Source organism: Crocuta crocuta, unplaced genomic scaffold, assembly GCF_008692635.1.
Source record: "Crocuta crocuta isolate KB4526 unplaced genomic scaffold, BGI_CrCroc_1.0 scaffold299, whole genome shotgun sequence".
Lineage (NCBI taxonomy): Eukaryota > Metazoa > Chordata > Mammalia > Carnivora > Hyaenidae > Crocuta > Crocuta crocuta.
The window spans coordinates 4,358,699-4,369,457 of NW_027532747.1; positions in this window are offsets into that span (position 1 = coordinate 4,358,699).

A 10,759-nucleotide genomic window follows, 5' to 3' on the forward strand; every position below is an offset into this window, starting at 1 on the left:
ATGATAAAATGTGAGAAGCTTCTACATTGATGTTCAGGTGCTAGTTAATGTGGTGATAATTTAATGCTGATAATCGTGTTACATGAATAGTAGCGCTGACAATAATAACCCTTATGGGCCAGGTATTCAAATGTTTGTTGAGTTAATGAACATAAAAGCATTCATTAAGGATGGTTTGATTCTCACATCTAGACCCTGAGAGTTGCTTTAATCCAAAGTTAAAACAAATGAATGGAAGCATGGTACACTCTAAAGATGTCCATGTCCAAGCCCTGACTCCTTCAATGGCAAAAGGGAATTTGCAGGTGTGATATAGAATACAGACCCTGAGATAAAAGATGATCCTAGATTTTCCAGGTGGATCCAACCTAATCACATGAATCTTGAAAAGTGGAGAACCTTTCCAGGTTTGAACAGAGAGATAGATGTGAACACGGAAGAAGGATGAGAGCCATGTTGTGCTGCTGGATTTGAAGATGAAGGCAGGGGTCATGAGCCAGGAATCCAGATGTCCACTGGAAGCTGGAAAATGCAGAGAAACAAATTCTACCCTCAATTTCCACCCCCACCTCCCAGAAAGGCAGCCTTACTTCCCAATTTCAGCCCAATGAAACATTGGGCTTCTAATCTATAACTGCAAGATAATATATTTTTATTGTTTAAGTGACCAAGGTCATGATAATTTGTTACAGCAGCCACAGGAAGTGGATACAGCTACATTTATCAAGCTCTCTGTGCCTTGGCTCAGGAAATGGCATGAATGAAGCACAGCAGCATTTATAATCCTAAAAAAGCGATTCCTTTCTGGGAGCAGGGCACGTGGAGAAGGTGCTGTATCAGATTCCGATTTGCTGAGTAGCTTTGTGCGGTGCTTGGGAGCCAGGCTGCCTGGGTTCAAATTCCAGCTGTGCCACTAACTCATTGTATGACTGTGTGCAAGCTCCCCAGCCTCTCTGTGCCTCAGTTCCCCTCAATGAGAAGTGGGAGGAATAAGATACTGATGTCCTGGCTCTCTGTGAAGACTGGATGAGTTACCATAGCACTGGTACATAGTAATTGTCTATACCTTTTGAACTCTATTTCTAAATCTATTTTAGAAACCTCAGGTGAACCTAAACTTTTACTAGGGGAAGAGCAAGAAAATGGTTTGAAACTCGGAATATGGAGAGAAAATAATTCATAGAGTCAGATTTAAATCGTCGCTCGGCCAATGAAGGACAGCATACCTAATTCTTCGGTCTTTAGTTTTTTCTCTCGAAAGAAACTGAAACTACCCAAAGGAGTTACTGCGAGGTTGAAATGTGGCCACATAAGGGGACCTACCTGACTAGTGGATTTGAGGGCCACCCATCACATTGCCATAAATCCTTACCTCCCTGTCCCCACATCATGAGGTGTGTGTGTCCTACCAAATTCTCCAACTGCCAAGAGTCATGTGGAAATNAGCCAATGAAGGACAGCATACCTAATTCTTTGGTCTTTAGTTTTTTTTCTCTCGAAAGAAACTGAAACTACCCAAAGGAGTTACTGCGAGGTTGAAATGTGGCCACATAAGGGGACCTACCTGACTAGTGGATTTGAGGGCCACCCATCACATTGCCATAAATCCTTACCTCCCTGTCCCCACATCATGAGGTGTGTGTGTCCTACCAAATTCTCCAACTGCCAGGAGTCATGTGGAAATTATTTCTTAAAGTCTAGGCTCTTGCATGCACAACATCATTATCGAATGACTTCATTGCACATACTGATTATTTATCAGTGCATTGTAACAAGCAAATGCCAGCAGCAGATTACAGCCTTGTGCCAAACGGCACCCTTGAACTTCAGCAAGTCCAGCTGTGGTTGTGAGTGTGGTGCCCCCCGTCGTTGGGGATCCAATTTCTAGCCACCTTACATAATGAGCTTACCCCTACCTCCCCCAACCCCACAATCTGAAAGACTTGTTTTCAGGAGCATAGGTTAGAAAATGACTGGCTTTCTATAGAGGGGGCACAGTTAGGTGAGAGATTAGCTAAAAACCAAAGGGGTAAATTGCTTCGTGGATGATTAGCATGTCTAAATACCCACCTGACAGCCAAGGGATGTGTTGTCCTCAAAGGAGAGAGGGACTTTGGACTGGGGTGCTGGTGGACATGGCTCTGCGGAGCCACTGTGGTTTCTGGGTAGAGGGGCCACAGCGGTGGATTTTCAGAACTGCAGGGGTTGTTCTAATCAGAGAACTGGGCTGTGGCCACTCTGCACGCGGAGTTCACCTGAGCCATGCTGGACTCCATTCATAGAGGAATGCCTGCTCACCACGAACATGTGAGGTGCTCCCCCTTCTCTCTGCCCCCACCCTCTCCTACACCTCCCCAGACCTCCCTGCAGCCCAGCCATCTCACATGGTCAACCCTTAGCTGGCTTGAGTCTTAGCATCGAAGGGCATTTGGGTGGCTCGGTTGGTTTTGTGTCCAATTCTTGATCTCAGCTCAGGTCGTGATCTCATGGTTTTGTGACTTTGAGCCCTGTATTGGACTCTGAGCTGGCAGAGTGGAGCCCACTTGGGATGCTCTCTCCCTCTCTCTGCCCCTCTCCCCACCTCTCAAAATAAATAAATAAACATTTTTAAAAAACTAAAAAAAAAAAGATTCTTAGCTTCTGTGACTGAGGTGAAAGGTGGTAGAAGGAGGCCCTTATAAGAGGTTCAGTTCAGTTATGTGCAGATATGGGAGATGTGAATTATGGGGGCATCAAGGGCATTAGCAGAGAGGCAGGGGCCTCGAAGAACCACCTCAGATATAGAACTTGACAAGGAGACGGGAGGCCTTGGCTTCGGACCTTTGGACTTTGAGTCACTGAATCTCAGTTTCCACATCTGTAAAATGAGCACAATTATTACCACGTGGAGGTACTGTTATGCATATGATACACAATATATGTAATCACTTTAGCATACTGCCTACAACTGAAAGGTACTCAGTATCAGGTCCTCTGACCCTCACCAGGGGCTGAAGTATTGGGGGATTGCTTAATCTGGCATCATAGTAACTGGGTAAAAATTCCACCACCCACTACCTGGTTGTGCGACTTCAAGCATACATTTGATTTCTCGGAGCCTTGCTTACTGAACAGGATTAATACTCTGCCTTGTCTTCCTCTCACGATTTGCTGGTCTGGTTACTGGGACTTCAGTGCTTACTTGGTTCAGATTCCACCAAGTCACCCAGAGGCCTATGCCAAGGCCTTCTAGCCACTGAGGGGTGATTTGGAGATGATGGTGCACACCCACAGACTGATGTTTCTATAGCGCAGATGTGCGGAGTCACGAGGCGAAATTGCATAACATGAAGACACATTGTGGGTTTGCATTGAGCTCTGGTCTCTTTTCAGGAGCATCTGGGAAACCTCCTGGCAGGTGTCACTCAGGAGGGTGCCCCTTTTCTGCCTCTGTCTGGATATCCCTTTGCTGTCCACGTCTTATGAGGTTTGCTGATCCTCCTCTAGATCCCTCTTTGGACCACGGTTTTGTTGTTCCAGGGTTTTGGGTATTGGTACTGAGAATTCTCCTTCTTTGCAGTTCTCCATTTCACACAGAGAGGATGGTTTCCATGAAATAAACTTCTAAGGGGGCACCCCCACTCTGGAGTACTTTCTCCATGGAGTGACAGCACTTTGGCCACAGAATAGACTCCCTCTGTTTGTAGCATCTTCTCCATCCTTCTCACCCTGACTTTCTCTGTACCTTCCTCTCCTGCCTGTCCCACCCAACAGCTTTAAGTCACCTGTCAGTCCTTGCCTAGCCACAGGCCCTCTTCAGAGCTTCTCTAAGCTCAGGGCTTAGGGTTTGGTTACCTGGTGATGGTTCCATGTTACTTTGCACTTTGCCTAAATTAGAGTTTAAAAAATCAAATATCTATCCATCTAGCATCTATCTATGTATCTATGTATCTGTGTACCTATGTATCTATTCATCCACCCGTCCGTCCGTCCGTCCGTCCGTCCATCCATCCATCCATCCTTCTCTCCATCCATCCATCCATCTCTCCATCCATTCACATACATGATTTAACACTCACATAGGACTAGAAGCATTTTGGTAGAGAAGGCAAACCTCTACCCCACCCCTCTCCACACCCAATGCCAACATTTAAAAATATTTAGCTGTTTTGTCTGTTACTTATCTCTCTATGTTTATGACAGCTTGTTAATAGAGCTACATATGTTATGTGCATTTCAGACTTTATGTATGAACCCACCATATAAAATGGGCTCTGTGCCTTTGAACAGTCTCTGTGCACACTCATGAATGCACACATTTCATCCATTCCCAAGGTGCAGCTCAGGGGTGAGTTGAAGCAGTATTTAACATTGTGTCATGATGATTGTGTCAGTGACCTCTTCCCAGAGCCACCGGGTGTGCGGTAATTGTGGTGATTGCGCCTCCCCCCTCCTGCTGTCCCACTGAGTAAAGCATGGCTTCATCTACTGAAGCTTATTTCTTTGGTTTTGTATACTTAGCATCAGTTCAGCCCCAAAGTCTCTCCTATACACGTTCCTCTGATTCAGTTAGAGAAGGCAGGCATCTCTCTGATCTATTTTGTTCTGGGAAATGACTTTCCTGCAACTTTCTGTGCTTCTGTGTTGGTCTCGAACTTTTCTTCTGCAAACCACATGGATGTCACCTTACAGCTTTCTTTCTTCCTGATCCTGGGATTTCCCTGCACTGCTCCCCTGTGTTGGGTTCCCCTTCCTCAGCTTTCCAGGTTTCCCTCTTTCTTGGTTATATTGACCTTGTTTTGAGCACACACTCTCCAGTCATTCCTTGAAAAAGTGTGGAGGGGACATTTCTCAAAATGTTGTTTTCGAACTTCCCACTTGGTTTGTGGTTCGGCAACCAGGTATGGAATTCTGGGTTGACTACTGTGCCCTTGGAATTGTGTAGATGCTGATCTACCACCTTCTAGATCCCAGGGTGGCTGCTGAGAAGCCCAGGCCTCATGACATCTCCATGAGATGACTGCCACCTGCCTGTTCTTGATCTTTGGAAGCTTTAAGAATCTTGATTTGAAGGGGCACATGCGCCCCAATATTTGTAGCAGCACTATCAACAATAGTCAAAGTATGTAAAGAGCCCAAATGTCCATGGACTGATGATGAATGGATAAAGAAGATGTGGTATATGCATACAATGGGAGTATTACTCTGCAATCAAAAAGAATGAAATCTTGCCATTTGCAACAATGTCGATGGAATNACCCCAATATTTGTAGCAGCACTATCGACAATAGTCAAAGTATGTAAAGAGCCCAAATGTCCATGGACTGATGATGAATGGATAAAGAAGATGTGGTATATGCATACAATGGGAGTATTACTCTGCAATCAAAAAGAATGAAATCTTGCCATTTGCAACAATGTCGATGGAATTTAGTAAGTAAAGTAAGTCAGCCAAAGAAAGGCAAAAATATGATTTCACTCATATGTGGAATTTAAGAAACTCAACAGGTGAACATAGGGGAAAGTAAGGAAAAATAAGATAAAAACAGAGAGAGACAGAACATAAGAGACTCTTAAATACAGAGAACAAACTGAGGGTTGCTGGAGGGGAGGTGAGTGGGAGATGGGCTGAATGGGGGATGGGCATCAAGGAAGACATCTGCTGGGATGGGCACTGGGTGTTGTATCAAGTGATAAATCATTAAATTCTATACCTGAGACCAATGCTACACTATATGTTATCTAACTTGAACTTAAATAAATACATTTATTTAAAAACATTTTTTATTGTTTTTATTTATTTTGAGAGGAAGAGAAAAAGAGGGAGAGAATGCGCAAGTAGGGAAGGGGCAAAGAGAGAGACACAGAGAGAGAGAGAATCCTAAGCAGGCTCCAAGCTATCAATGCAGTCAGATGTGGGGTGCAAACTCACAAACCGTGAGATCATGACCTGAGCTGCAATCAAGAGTCAGACAACCTACTGAGCCACCCAGATGCCCCTAAATAAGTAAATAATAAAGAAAAGAACTAATTGAGCTAAAAGTAAAATATCACATTTTTGAAAACAAAAACTAAAAGAATCTTTCCGTTTTCTCCATTGTTCTGAAGATAAAAGCTCTTACTGTAGTCTTTCTACATCCACAGTATAGGACACTAAGAGGGGACGCTTCAGTTGGTTTTTGAGGATTTTTCATTCCTGAAGAATGTGAGTGACTTCTGTGCTTTATGGAATAATTGCTTCCAATACTGAGAAGTATTTCCTAATTTTTTTCAGAATGCTTTACGCTGTGCACAATACGTTAGACACATGTCTATCTGTATAGACACATCTTACACCTTTAAGATTAATCTGAATCCATCTCTTTCTCAAGTGCAGCCATTCATTCAGTAGTATAATAAAGCCTTGTTTGGTAGAAAATAGTTTCTGCAGGGCGCCTAGGTGGCTCAGTCAGTTGAGCATCTGACTTTGGCTCAGAGCTCAGGTCACGATCTCATGGTTCATGAGTTCGAACCTCACATCAGGCTCAGTGCTGTCAGTGTGGAGCCTGCTTCAGAGGCTCTGTCCCCCTCTCTCTGCCCCTCTCCCACTTGTTCTCTCTCAAACATTTATTTAAAAATTTGAAAAAGAAATTTCCCTGTTATGTTTGTTTATAGCTCTTATTTTTCCCTCTTGAGGTAAAAATCTACATTCAATAAACGTATAAATATTAAGTGTACCATTTAATGAGTTTTACAAGACCAGTGCTCTAACCCCTGAGCTACAGAACCTCATCTAATGAGTTTTAATTAATACATACTCCAGTGCAACCAAAAGCACTATCAAAACATAAATCATTTCCCACACCCCAGAAAGTTCCCTCATACCCATTCTAGGTCACTCCCAAACTTTACCCCCAAGGCAACTATCATTTTGTTTTCTCCCACCACACGCTCATATGGCTTGTTCTAGAACTGTGTGTTCAAGAAATGATGCAGTATGTCCTCCTTTGTTACCTCAGCGTGTCTCTGAGATTGGTGCCTGTCATACCATGTGTCGGTCGGGTGGGTGTCCCTTTGTACAAACAGCGCTGTGTGTGGAGCCATTACTGTCTTTATGGATTCCTGTGCTTTTTCTGGTTTGGGGCTATTATGAGTGAAGGTACTATGAATACTTTTATACAATTATTTTTGTGATTTTTTTTCCATTTTTTTTTATTGGGTAATCCTAAGACTGGAATTTTGGGGTTGGGGGGCAGAATAGATGTTTAGTTCATTCAGAGACTGCCAAAACTTTTTTCAATATGGTTGTGCTACTTTTCACTACTCTTATGGTATATGTGAGCTCTGATTGTACCACAGCTTGGCCAACTTTTGGTGTCATCAATTTTCTTCTTCTTCTTCTCCTTCTTCTTCTTCTCCTTCTTCTTCTTCGCCTTCTTCTTCTTCTCCTTCTCCTTCTCCTCTTTCTCCTCCTCCCTCCTCCTCCTCCTCCTTCTTCAATTTTGATAAGCAGTATTTTTTCACAATTTTTATTTGTATTTCCCTGATACCTAATGATGATGAACACTTTTTTCATGAGCTTATTGGCCCTTTGCCTCCGTTCTTTTATGGAATATCTGTTATTCCTGCATCTGTGGTCATCCTTGTTTTTGTGGACATGTATTTTTTTTATTCTCTGCTTATTGTTGTTACCAGAGGAAGCTTGGATTACTGATGCTCATTACACCCTTTACACGGTTTACACTTGTTTCTGAGCAGCTTGTGGGGAGGATGCATGGATGTGTGGCCATCTCTATCTCCTCAGTATCGGGGCCATGGTAGGTGCATACTTAACATTTGTTGAGTTTAGTGAAGTGTCTGTGATGCTTTGAGAGGTAGGACACCTCCTACCATGGCTATTGATAATAGAAACTCTTTTCTAGGTGAGTTGGACCTGGAAACAGCCCTCTCGTTATTCCAAAGTCTGGAATCGGTGAGATAGGTTTTCTGGCACTATTAAGTGTGCCTTCAAATTGCGAAACTCCTTGGGGACCCAGTGTCTCCAGCTTCTGCTCACACCACCCCGTAGGTCACAGGCAGGTACTCTGGGGTCCACGGTGAGCTTTGTTCTGATTTGCAGCATTCCCACCTTGAAAGTCTGCTCAGCACTGAGCTTTGGGGCCCGTGCTTATTTTCATGTTTTCATTACAGGCTGCCACTGGATTCTCATAAGGCAAATTGGCCCCAACTCTCTTAAAAAACAAACAGCCTCTCCTAGTGCTTCAAAATAATTATCTCCAAAAGGGAACCAGGCAGCCCATCCATTGTCAGTCCTAAATGACATCATGGCTGGTGTGCAGTATTTAGAAGATTAATAACATCTGCTTTTTAAATCACGGTTGGTCGCAGACCCCGGAGCTCACATCAAACATATGGGGTGTTTTGTATGCACGATGTGCAGGCAAACTCTACACAGCCAAGGCCACATGCTAGAGAAAACGCTGGAATAATAACACTTGCTTGCCTTTATTGAAGGCCTTATAAGAGATGACATGTACTGACTCCATAAAGGTGCTACACCTCTATTCGCGGAAGTCAGCCTGCAGGCTTTAAGAATTGTGATTCTCGCTTAGCTTAAAGAAAATCGAAAGATCCGAGAGATTTAAACATGTAGCTAATGTGTGCCTGGGAGTAAGTGATGAAGCCAGGATTCAAACCCGAGGAGCTATGTGATTCCAGACTGGATTCCAGACTGGATTCCAGTGCTCGCGAGCCTTCACTCCGTTTGCCAACTTGGGGCAACAGGGTCAGATGTTTACAGAGCATCCCGAGGAGACAGGGCGATTCCCTCACTCCCATGTCTCTGTTCACCTCCCCGTGCCTGGATGAACACCCCCCAGAGAGCGGAGCTTGGCCGGAGCCTCGCTTCCATTCTCGGAGAAGGATCTGTGTGTTTGCTGGTGTTGAGTGTAGTGATTTTCAGGGCCGCCGATCCAGAGTTTGCACAAAATCTCTGCTGACTGATACTCAAAGTGGAAGTGAACGACTGCATTTTAAACATGTGTGTCGGGGGTTTGTTTTGTTTTGTATTGTTTTGTTCAGGGTTAGAGAAATTGGCAACCACCTTTAGTTTTTCAAGCAGGTTTCAATGAACTAGCAAAGGGAAGAGCTTGTCAAACACAATGAGCACGGGCACAGTTTCTAAATGGGTCCGGGACAAAATGGTAGTTCTGACAACTTGCTAGAAAGGGATAAGAAGCCAGGTGTGGTGCCCTCACATTTCTCCGGTAGGGGAGGGGAGGGGAGGGCCCCAGGGCCATGCTGGGAGCCAGGATGGCCTCTGCCTGGGTCTTTGGAAGACATCTGCTCACAGCTTCAAGCCCACGTTCCAGACCATCTCCCCAGCTCAGAAAACTGGGAAGGGAAGAATGGGTAATGAAAATTGACTGTTTTTCCAACTGGTTTGCCCACGTCACCTAAGCTATTGACACCATTTGAAGACGCGGGTCTCATACCAGCTGGCTGGGGAGAAAGGAGCCGGGAATGAAGAGCAGCTCTTGGCACCTCTTCTGTCCAGGGGCTCTGCCAGGGCCGATCAGGGGATTCCTGTGGCAGGAAAAAGGCTCGGAGCATGGACTGCGGCATCCAGAAGGCCCGGGCCTTGCTTTATGTTCACTTCGCTGATATGTAGGCTGCTCCTCTCTGTATCAGTCACTGGGGGCTGTGGAACAAGGTTCATCTGATCCCCGTCTTCATGGCCCCTTTACACTCCTGAGAGAGACTAATGAAAAACTAGTAAAGGCACCAATTAATCAAAGGATTGTGAGGAGTGCTTTGAAGGGGGCAGGCAAGGCCAGTGACGGGCGCTGCTTCTGCAGGATGGTCGGGAGGGGCGCTCTGAAGAAGCAGCCTTTCATCTGAGACCAAAAAGGAGAAAGGAGGCCAGCCAGGCAAGAAGAGGGAGGACTCTGTAGGAAGAGAAGAGCTTGCCCACACCTGGGCAGAGAGGGGTAAGGCCATGGAAGGGCCAAGTCACAGCAAGGAGGTCAGGGTACTGGGGGAAGTCAGGGACTGGGTTGTGGGAGGCTTTGTACAATGGGGGCAATGAGTGTAATGTTTTCAGCAGGGGGCTCCATGCCCCAGGGACCAGCAAATCCCACCTACCACCTGTTTTTGTAAATAAAGTTTTATTGGCACGCAGCCACACCCATTTGTATGCCCGTTGTCTACGTTGCCATGCGGCTTCCAGGGCAGAGTTGAGTAGCTGTGACAAAAAGCCGAAGATATTTGCCATCTGGCCCTTTACAGAAAAAGCACACAGGAAAGTATCTACACCACGAGACCCGCGGTGAACTCCACTCCTTTGAACATCAGCTTCTCGTCTATAAAACAAAGAACTAGGAACAGGTGAATTTTATGGTATGTGAATGACATTTCAATAAAGCTGTTAAAATAATGAAGACGGCAAGGATGTGGATGTGATCATGCTTTATGAAGGGGTAAAAGAGATACCAGGTCAAAATCACATAGCAGATTGGCACACAGGCAGATGCACTGTGTCTGTTGTCATACTGTGATTAGCACCCTGTAAAGCATCCTTCTCTTCTCCGTACACTGTGGTTTAGAGAAGTTAAGTCACCAGCCTGAGGATGCACAGCACTAAATAGTGGGTACAGGATCTCAGCCCTGGACTCTGGGACCCCAGTGCTTTTTCCTGTGCATGAGCCTGCCTTTGAGATCACTGTGACCTACAAAGTCAAGGTAGACTGGAAGGTGGAAGTGAGTCGTCAGGGGCCGGTTTGGGTGAAGTTGGAGGGAATGC